Raw genomic sequence first — 11672 nt, forward strand, 5'->3', positions numbered from 1 at the left:
TTGGAGTACTGCACTAAGGAGACGTATAGATTTCTGTCAGTGAGGGCTGGTACGAAGTCGACGTTCCAAAACATCCCAGTGATGTTCTGTAGGATTTACATCAGGACTCTGTGCAAGCCAGTCCATTACAGGGATATTATTAGCGTGTAACTACTCCGCCATAGGCCGTGCATTCTCAACAGGTGCTAGATCGTGTTGAAAGATGCAGTCGCCATCCCGGATTGCTCTTCAACAGCGGGAAGCAAGAAGGTGCTTATAACATTAGTCCTGTGCTGTGATAGTGCCACGCAAAACAACAAGACGTGCAAGGCTCCTCCATGAAAAACACGACCACACCGAAACACCACCGCCTCCGAATTTTACTGTTGACACTACACACGCTGGAAGATGACGTTCACCAGGCATTCGGTATACCCACAATTTGCCATCGGATCGTCACATTGCGTACCGTGATTCGTCACTCCATACAAAGTTTTTTCACTGTTCAATCGTCCAATGTTTACGCCCTTTGCACCAAGCGAGGCGTCGTTTGGCATTTACTGGCGTGATGTGTGGCTTATGAGCAGCCGCGCGACCATGGATTCCAAGTTTTCTCGCCTCCCACCTAACTGTCATAGTACTTGTAGTGGATTCTGAGGCAGTTTCGAATTCCTGTTTGATGGTCTTGATAGATATCTGCCTATTACACATTATAACCCTCTTCAACTGTCAGCGGTCTCTGTCACTTAACAGACAAGGTCGGCCTGTACGCTTTGGTGCTGTACGTGTCCCTTCTCGTTTCCATTTCACTATCACATCGGAAGCAGTGGACATAGGGATGTTTAGAAGTGCGCAAATCTCGCGTGCAGACGTATGACACAAGTGACACCTAATAACCTGACCACGTTCAACGTCTGTCAGTTCCGCTTAGCGCCCCCTTCTGCTCTCTCACGATGTTTACTGAGGTCACTGATGTGGAGTACCTGGCAATAGGCAGCAGCGCAATGCACCTAATATGAAAAACGTACGTTTTTGTCGATGTGCGGAGACTTTTAATCACACAGTGTATATGGGAGGAAATCAGGGTGTATCAAAAAGAATCACCCGATTTTAAAAAATCGTAATTATTATGTCATTTGAGATATGTGTGTGAACAACGTACTGTTGGAAAGAACAAATTCTCGAGCTTTACATGATTCCCGCTAGGTAGCAGCAGTGTTCGTCCACTTCAATTCTAGTAACAATGTGTTCTACGTTTCTCGCAGTACGGGTCAGTAATAACTGTTCAGCGTGACTTTCGTACTAAGTATGGTGTGGATCCTCCTTTAACACGGAGCGTTAGACGATGGCATGATCAATTCCGAGAAACAGGTTGTTTGTGCAAAGGCAAATCGCCGGGCCGTCGCCGGGTGTCTGAAACACACGCCCAACGCATACACCGTACTTTCACGAGAAGTCAGCAGAAATCCGTTCGCCGTGTAACTCGACAACTCAACGTGCCCCCGATGTCCGTGTCGAGTCTGTTGTGTCGACGTTTACACATGAAACTATATAAAAGTCAGCAACTGTAAGCTCTTCGTGAAGGTGCAAAACAACAGTGTGTGGAGTTCTGTAACTTCGTTCTCGGCAAGATGGAGGATGACAGTTTCCCAGTTTCCTTCCACGTCGGTTAGTGACGAGGCAACATTCCATTTAAATGGAAAAGTGAACCATCATAATATGAGAATATTGAGTACAGAACAACAACATGAATTAGTACAACACGAGAGGGACTCCCCAAAATTTAATGTGTTTTGTGCAGTTTCACTGGAAAAGGTGTTCGGTTTATTTTCTTTGCGGATAACACTACTACAGGAAGCACGTATCTCGATATGCTTTAGAACTTTCATTTCCCACAGTTGGAGACTGATACAAGTGACTTCATTTACCAACAGGATGGGGCACCAGTACACTGGCATCTGGAAGTGTGTGAATTTTTAAATCATAGGATTACTGAGCGATGGATCGGTCGCACTGGACCAAACGATTCAACCTTACATTACCGACCTCCAAGGTCACTTGACCTGACAGTGTGAGATTATTTCTTGTGGGGCTTTATAAAAAGACTCTGCTAATGTGCCTCCGTTACCAACAACAATGAATGCTCTGAGGCATGACATAACAGCAGCTGTGGAAGCTGTAACTCAAGACATGTTCGCTGCAGTGTGGGAGCAATTTGAGCACCGCACTGACACATGCCATGCATCTCAAGGGGGTCATACTGAACACCTGTGAGAAGGTATGAAAAAATAACTTTTTGAATTTCCCGTTCATCAAACAGCAAAATTCATTGCGTATGGTTATTAGTTTCAGAAATATAGACGTGCCAAACTCTCCGTGATGTACAACACCTCTCGTGTAGCGTCTGCCACTCCAACGAGAGCGTTTTTAGCCACTTCTTTCGTGGATGAACTGCGTTTCTTTCAGATTCTCCCAGTCAATCCGACTCTGGCATCTGATAACCCTACTATTTGTTTTACGTGTTCATTCCACTTTAGGTCGATCTACGTGGTCACTCGAAGGTATCTTACTCTACATAATTTTTGTCCACTGACTTTTGGCCAATAGCGTAATCAAACAGTACCGTAGTACATCTCTTCACCTACTCACGTGCAGTGCTTTACACTTGTCTTCGTTTAGGGTCAGCTGCTACTCCCTGCCCCAATCACTGACAATCTACAGGTCTTCCTGCATTTTGCTACAGTGTTCCGGCTCTGATCCCTTCTTACACACAACTACATTGTCTGCAAAGGTCCTGACCGAGCATACGACGATGTCTACCGCATATATATCGCAAAAGGTACCGGCCTTATGAGATGCACCAATAATTTAATCTGCCCTAAGCTGTGCACATCGCAGGAGGTGAGTTTCATCTGAATCTTGGGGCCGGTATATCCATCTTGAGTACATAATTTGATGCTAAATCACAGTAAGACTCAGTTTTTACAGTTTCTAACTCACAATTCAACAAGAACCGATATTTTGATCAGACAGAATGGACATATTATAAGCGAGACGGAACAGTTCAAGTTCCTAGGCGTTCGGATAGATAGTAAGCTGTTGAGGAAAGCCCATGTTCAGGATCTTGTTCAGAAACTAAATGCTGATTTATTTATCATTAGAACAGTATCTGAAATAAATGACAGTTCAACACGAAAAGTAGTCTACTCCGCATATTTTCATACGCTTATGTCGTATGGTATTATTTTTTGGGGTAATTCTTCTGATTCAAAAAGAGTATTTTTGGCTCAAAAACGGGCTGTTCGAGCTATATGTGGTGTAAGTTCGAGAATCTCTTGTCGACCCCTATTCAATGGTCTGGGAATTCTGACATTGCCCTCACAGCATATATTTTCTTTAATGTCGTTTGTTGTTAGCAATATTAGCTTATTCCCAAGAGTTAGCAGCTTTCACTCGGTTAATACGAGGCAGAAATCAAATCTGCATGTGGAGTGCACTTCCTTGACTCTTGTGCAGTATTCTGCTGCATCCATTTTCAATAAGGTACCACAAGAACCCAAAAATTTTAGCAGTAGCCCAAACACTTTCAAGTCTAAACTAAAGAGTTTCCTCATGGCTCTCCTTCTACTCTGTCGAGGAGCTCCTGGAAGAGCTGAAAAATTAAGCAAATTCCAGTGTTGCATTGTTGATTTTCTTTATTTAAAGAAAGTGGGCCAGTGGTTTATGGCAAGGTTCACAAGAAATTTGTACCAGTAACGTTACTGGCTTCGGATATGAAAGAATGAGCCACCACTTTGTGAATGTCAGGCAAGATCATATCGCGCACTGGAGGAGTTATAAACTTTTAGAATGGTGAAAGATTCATTTATAATGGCCAGCTTTTTCACTTCCTCTTACTATTAAATATACTGAAGAGTCAAAGAAACTGGTACACCAGCCTAATATCGTGTAGGGCCCCCGCGAGCACGCGGAAGTACCGCAATACGACGTGGTATACACTCGACTAATGTCTGAAGTAGTGCTGGAGGGAATTGGCACCATGAATCCTGCAGGGCTGTCCATAAATCCGTAAGAGTATGACAGAGTGAAGATCTCTTCTGAACAGCACTTTGCAAAGAATCACAGATATGCTCAAAAATGTTCTTGTATGGGGAGTTTGATGGCCAGAAGAGTGTTTCTGTACCCACTCTGTAGCAATTCTGAACTTATGGAGTGTCGCGTTGTCGTGCTGGAACTTCCGAGGTCCGTCAGAATGCACACTGGACCTAATAACTCCAGGTGATCAGACAGGATGCTTACGTACGTGTCACCTGTCAGAGTCGTATCTAGAAATATCGCGGGTCCCATATCACTCAACTGCACAGACTCCACGCTATTACAAAACCTCCACCAGCTTGAACAGTCCCCTGATGACATGTGAGTCCATGGATTCATAAGGTTGTCTCCATACCTGTACATTTCCACCCTCCTGATACAATTTGAAACGAGACTCGTCAGACCATTCAACATGTTTCCAGTCATCAACAGTCCAATGTCGGAGTTGACGGGCCAAGGCGATGCGTAAATCTGTGTTGTGCAATCATCAAGGGTACACGAGTGGGCCTTCGGCTCCCAAAGCCCATATCGATGATGTTTCGTTGAACGGTTCGTACGCTGACACTTGTTGATGACCCAGCATTGAAATCTGTACAATTTGAGAAAGGGTTATACTTCTGTCCGCCGCTCGTGGTCTCGCGGTAGCGTTCTCGCTTCCCGAGCACGGGGTCCCGGGTTCGATTCCCGGCGGGGTTAGGGATTTTCACCTGCCTCGAGATGACTGGGTGTTTGTGTTGTCCTCATCATTTCATCATCATCCAGGAAAGTGGCGCAATTGGACTGAGCAAAGATTGGGTAACTGTACGGGCGCTGATAACCACGCTGTTGAGCGCCCCACAAACCAAACATCATCATCATCATCGTTATACTTCTGTTACGTTGAACGATTCTCTTCAGTCGTCGTTGATCTCTTTCTTGCGGGATCTTTTTCCGGCCGCAGCAATGTCGTAAATTTGATGTTTTACCGGATTCCTGACATTACGGTACACTTGTGAACTGGTCGTACTGGAAAATACACACTTCATCGCTCCCTTGAAGATGCTGTATCTCATCGCTCGTGCGCCCACTGTAATACCACGTTGAAAGTCGCTTAAATCTTGATAACCTGCCATTGTGGCAGCAGTAACCGATGTCACAACTGCACCAGACACTTGTTGTCTTATATAGGCGCTGCCGACCGCAGCGCCGCATTCTTCCTGTTTACATATATCTGTATTTGAATAGTCATGCCTATAACAGTTTCTTTGGCGCTTCAGTGTATGACAAATGGCCTTTTGCCATATGTGCTACAATTGTTTGTCATTTTTTATGTTTTTAAAAGCGAAATACCAACACTAAGACTTAAATTTCTATTGCAGATCGACGACGAGACCTAGCAGAATCTGCGGGGTCCCACATCCTTGAAGATTAACGTCGCGGCATTAATGCACCCGTATCACTTTCATGTTTCATCATCGTCACGCTTTCCTCACCATCGCATTCTGCATAGTCAGCCATCATACCTTTCGGCTCTTCGCGGATCAACATAGCGGTGTTGTAAATAGATAAACAGCCATGTACATCTTTGTTTAGTTTCTATACACTGTGTGTATGTAACTTTAGCTAAAATAAAAACGTTTTGTAGTGAAACTGTATAATCGTGTAACGTGAGTGTATATTTATTTCCTGTGCTCAACACCGATTCCGAGCACAGGTCATCCACTTGTGTTTCTGTTGACTTAGAAGCTCTTTGACAGGCTCACCTGACAACGAACCAGTCAGGGCCCCTGAGAGACTAGATTGGCCTCTCTCTGGAGCGGTGTGGAGTAATGGGCTTCAAACTGCAGCCCGAGCCAAGGGGGGAAGGTGCCTCCAGCGGTTCTCATGGGGAGAGTTCCCCAACGGCGGGATCGACATTTTGGAAACATATGAGCGGAGATGTAGGTTAAGATGCCAGGTATCATACCGTGGCCTCGTGACCCTCCTTTGCAAGCAACTGACGAAAAGAGTTTCGGAATTTTGCGTGACGCACGATGGCGTTAAAAAAAAGTTGTGTTAATTAGACCGGTTGGGCGGTGTAATGGAGAGAATAAGTGCGTCACAAACTGGAGGTAGTGGGTTCAAATTTCGTCAGGTGCATTATGGGTTTAAAAAGAAAAGACGAAATAATCTACGCTACTGCCCATTAAAATTGCTACACCACGAAGATGACGTGCTACAGACGCGAGAGCATTCACACAAGGTTGGCGCCGGTGGCCACATCTACAACGTCCTGACATGAGGAAATTTTCCAACCGATTTCTCATACACACACAGCAGTTGACCGGCGTTGCCTGGTGAAACGTTGTTGTGATTCCTCGTGTAAGGAAGAGAAATGCGTACCATCACGTTTCCGACTCCGATAAAGGTCGGATTGTGGCCTATCGCAATTGCGGTTTATCATATCGCGACACTGCTGCTCGCGTTGGGCGAGGTCCAATGACTGTTAGCAGAATACGGAATCGGTGGGTTCAGGAGGGTAATACGGAACGCCGTGCTGGATCCCGACGGCCTCGTATCACTAGCAGTCGAGATGACAGGCATCTTATCCGCATGGCTGTAACGAATCGTGCAGCCACGTCTCGATCCCTGAGTCAACAGATGGGGGCGTTTGCAAGACAACCATGGTTGCGGATACCCTTGATGCTGCATCACGGACAGAAACGCCTGCGATGGTGTACTCAATGACGAACCTGGGTGCACGAATCGCAAAACGTGAGTTTTTTCGGTTGAATCCAGGTTCTCTTTACAGTATCATGATGGTCGCATCCGTGTTTGGCGACATCGCGGTGAACGCCCATTGGAAGCGTGTATTCGTCATCGCTATACTGGCGTATCACCCGGAGTGATGGTATGGGGTTCCATTGGTTACACGTCTCGGTCACCTCTTGTTCGCATTGACGGCACTTTAAACAGTGGACGTTACATTTCAGATGTGTTACGACTCCTGCGAAACCCTACATTTCAGCAGGATTATACACGACCGCATGTTGCAGGTCCTGTACGGGCCTTTCTGGATACAGAAAATGTTCGAATGCTGCCCTTTCCAGCACATTCTCCAGATCTCTCACCAATTGAAAACGTCTGGTCAATGGTGTCCGAGCAACTGGCTCGTCGCCACTACTTTTGATGAACTGTGGTATCATGTTGAAGCTGCATGGGCAGCTGTACCTGTACACGCCATCCAATCTCTGTTTGACTCAGCGCCCAGGCCTATCAAGGTCGTTATTACGTCCACAGTTGGTTGTTCTGGGTACTGATTTCTCAGGAACTATGCACCCAAATTGCGTGAAAATGTAATCACATGTCAGTTCTAGTATAATATATTTGTCCAGTGAATACCCGTTTATCATCTGCGTTTCTTCTTGGTGTAGCAATTTTAATGGCCAGTGGTGTATTTATACTGACTGTGCAATGACTTGAAAAATGTATTTTTCGATATAAGCTGTGTAGTTTTTTTCTTTTGCATAGTAATCGTCATAGAAACATTTGAATTATAGCCTAAATTCCAATTCACTATGGACAAAATAAGGCAGATAACGATTTACTCCAAGGAAGGACTGATGAGTAAATCGAAATTCAAGCAAAATGAGGAATTGATACAGTGAATGCAATAACCTGGACGGAAAAAGTTAGATGATAAAAAGAAAGGAAATAATATCGAAATTATTACATATAATTAATTAAAAACGAACGAACAACGGTTTCAAGTGGAAAAAGAATTAGAAATAATTCAAAAGCCGAGATCGCTTAAATACTGTTTACTGGATAACCGGTTTCAAGGTGCATTCATCGGGTCTTACCTTTTGAATTATTTCTACAACAGAGTGATCGCCCCACTACGCACTATGTGTTCACTGGAAAAAGAATTATTGGAAGAAAAATGAGAGCAAATGAAGAAGCTGATATTATGATTAAAGTGACGCGGTAAAGGAATGGAAATAAAAAGCTACATTTAAATTATTTAACTGAACAAAAATGGTGATCAAAGTCACTTTTATAAAGATTTAAAAATAAAAATCAAATTAATGCAACTGATGAGTCTCAAGCCCGCAACCTCTTGCATGAGAAGCCGTCACCCTATCGATTAAAAATAGTTCAAATGGTTTTGAGCACTATGGGACTTAACATCTGAGGTCATCAGTCACCTAGAACTTAGAACTACTTAAACCTAACTAACCTAAGGACATCACACACATCCATGCCCGTGGCAAGATTCGAACCTGGGACCGTAGCAGTCGCGCGGTTCCAGACTGAAGCGCCTAGAATCGCTCGGTCACAGACGCTGGCGCTGGTATATAAGCATTGACATGTAGCAAGGGATTAGTGTGACATTCGTGTCTTCCCGACGTGCGAGTGCCAAATGCGGTAATGTGAATTGAGGCGACGTTATTACCATATGTGTCCAAGGACGACCAACGTATTGTTATTTGTTAGTTTATTGATACTGACTGTGAAAGGGTGTCCATATTTACTTCCTTAGGAGAAGAAAAACTTCGAGCCAAGATCGCAATAAAACACTGTATAGCGGATGACCTGTTTCGCTAAAACTATATTGCCATCATCAGATGTTTAATAACATTACGAAAGGTGCTACGAACTCCAGAATGAGATTTTCACTGTGCAGCGGAGTGTTCGCAGAAGAGCTTCTGTAAAGTTTGGAAGGTAGGAGAAGAGGTACTGCAGAAGTAAGGCTGTGAGGACTGGGCCTGAGTCGTGCTTGGGTAGCTCAGTTGGACGCCGGCACGGTAGCTCAGCGTGTTCGGTCAGAGGGTTAGCTGCCCCTGTAATAAAAAAAGTGAGTTAATAGATCAACAAAGACTTAAAAGGGTGTCTTAGGACATCCGCACCGATCAGATTCAACGAACAAAAACGAACAAAATGAGATTAAAAAAAAAAAAGTTGGTAGAGCACTGCCCGCGAAAGGCAAAGGTCCCGAGTTCGAGTCTCGGTCCAGCACACAGTATTTACGTGCTACAAACTGTTTAGCAAAAAATTCCAGATTAACCCATAGAGGAATCTATGGCAACATATCTTCGTACAGATTCTTATAAAACTCTTGTGCCGCGCGGTTAGAGGCGCCTTTTCACGAATTGCGCGGCCCCTCCTGCCGGAGGTTCGAGTCCTCCTTCGAGCATTAGTATGTCTGTTATCCTTACCGTAACTTAGTTTAAGTAGTGTGTAAGTCTAGGGACCGATGACCTCAGCAGTTTTGCCCCTTAGGAATTCACACACATTTGAACATTTGAAAACTCTCGTGCCAGCTACACACAAATTGTTTCCATTAAATCCATGCAGGGATTCTGACATGAATGACGTGTTAGCACGTCAAAAGTAAAAATTAAAGTTGTTTTGTACACAAATCGCTGCAAGGTTTTGCAGCTTTGGGGGACGAAATGGCATAACCTCAGCGCGCACAACAAACTGCGTGCCATTAAGGAGACTACGAATGTGTGGAAGTCCTTGATGAGGACCCCTCGCAGGGACTCTGTGGTTCTCTGCCGGCTCCGCATTGGCCACGCTTGGGTGACACGGCTACCTCCTGTGCTGTGATGACTCACCTCGGTCAGGCACCCGGCTGACAGTGGCCCTTATCTTGGTGAGCTGTCATTCTTTGGCTGCCCTGCGATGGACTCTCCAGTTACCAGACTCGTTGCCATTAATTTCAGCTAACAACGCCTCATCTGCTCATATAGCGACACTGGTGACGGTCGCCAGCGACTTTCAGTGACTGAGATACATTCGTTTGAACACTGCCTCACCGAGCCACTGTGAGCCAGCAGTGACTCAGCCTCGCCACATGTGACAGACGAGGTCACTGTGTTTACAGCACTCACCGCCAGACATGCGTTAGTTTGAATTGGAGTGTTCTCACTGTAACACTGATCACAGACACAGCGCTGCAGATTTGCCAACAGACAGGCAGTCGTTACTAGGACAGTGCTGAGAAACATTCATTATACGAGGGTCACTCCAAAAGAAATGCACACTATCTTTGTAAAAATACAGTTTTCATTGTGCATGTGTGAAACTTTTACAGTGTGCAGATACATCCTTCCCACTTGTTTTCAAACTTAGTTCAACCTGTTCCCGTGAGTGGCGCCGTCGTAGCATGTCTTCAAGATGGCTGCTACACTTGACGTTCGTCAGAAGCAACGTGCTGTCATAGAATTCCTGAGCTGTGAAAAGGAGACAGTGGGAAACATCCACAAGAGGTTGAAAAAGGTGTATGGAGATGCTGCTGTCGATCGCAGTACAGTTACTCGGTGGGCAAGCAGGTTATGTGATGAAAGCGGGCACGGCAATATTGAGGATTGTCCTCACAGCGGCAGGTCTCGTACTGCACTCACTCCAGTCAACACTGAAACACCCGCCTTACAGTCCTGACCTGGCTCCATGTGACTATCATTTCTTTGGGAAACTGAAAGACTCTCTTCATGGAACAGAGTTTGAAGATGATGACTCCCTTGTGCACGCTGCCTAACAGTAGCTCCAACAGGTTGGTCCAGAATTTTAACTTTACCGTGCGGGTATACAGGCGCTGGTTCCAAGATGGCGTAAGGCAGTTCAGAGGGAGGAAATTATGTGGAGAATTGAAAATATTGTTCCTGCAGGATGTATCTACACACTGTAAAACTTTCAAAGATGTAGAATAGAATATGGATTTAAAAAAAATAGTGTGCATTTCTTTTGGAGTGACCCTCGTATATTATACTGTACACACTGTACCATTGAGTTTAGATTTGATTAGCACGGAAGATTTTATAAGTGAACTAGAAAGCCGTCCTGCTATTTGGGATGTGAAAAGTGACGACTATAGCAACAAAGTGATGGAAAGGAATCCGTGGGAAGAAATTATAACGAAGTTTGTGCCTGATTTCAATGAGAAGAGCATGGATAAGAAACACAAAATTGGTAAGTTATATGTTCTTTTTTCAAATTTATTACCTTATTTTTCGGACCATAAACGGCCAGCGAAATTTAGTTGCTACTCCAGTACGTGTCCATTTCATTAACTCTTCAGTTGACAATACCTGCAGTGTCGGACACCAGTGATCCGAGAGTGTAGAGTGTTCACCACAGTCACCGGTGACCATCACTGGCGACTGCCACCAGCGTCCCAGTGTGAAGCGGGCCTTAGTTTTACGTTTCATACGTGACGGTGGGTTTTATCATGCTATATAAGTTTTAGCGCGTGTCCTTTGTCCCTTTGTCTTCTCCACTCCAATACCTTTAGGGTGGATCTTTTAATGTGTCGCTTTTCCTTTTTATTCTCGTCGTCGGTCCGCCACGGTCATCTGTTCTCATGTTTTTACTTCTTCTACCTGTTTCTTGGTTCTGTGCTTTTCTTTTCCTGTTTTATCCATGGTAATGTTGGTTGTCCTTGTGCCATTCTTTTGGTTCTCCCTTTCTGCTGTCATTGTGCCGTACATCTCCTTTTTCTTCTTTCCCTTGCGTAATTATTTTACCTGGAACGAGGGACCGATGACTTCGCAGTTTGGTCTCGTCTCCCACATCTTTTAAACCAACCAACCTACCACTACATGCCTTTCTCTCAAGACTGGTTAGATTTAATGTGT

The 11672-nt window shown here is 44.7% G+C and overlaps 1 protein-coding gene across 1 annotated transcript in view; it reads left to right on the plus strand.

The window, feature by feature from the left end:
- The window catches only part of LOC126106545 (transcription factor SPT20 homolog), a 39791-nt gene extending 34080 nt beyond the window's left edge, over window positions 1-5711 (plus strand). The window contains exon 6 of the mRNA XM_049912884.1: window positions 5433-5711. The gene's annotated coding sequence lies outside the window, so the exon portion shown is untranslated. The remainder of the gene's footprint in view (window positions 1-5432) is intronic.
- The last annotated feature ends 5961 nt before the right edge of the window (window positions 5712-11672 follow it).

Source organism: Schistocerca cancellata, chromosome 10 (genome assembly GCF_023864275.1).
Source record: "Schistocerca cancellata isolate TAMUIC-IGC-003103 chromosome 10, iqSchCanc2.1, whole genome shotgun sequence".
NCBI lineage: Eukaryota > Metazoa > Arthropoda > Insecta > Orthoptera > Acrididae > Schistocerca > Schistocerca cancellata.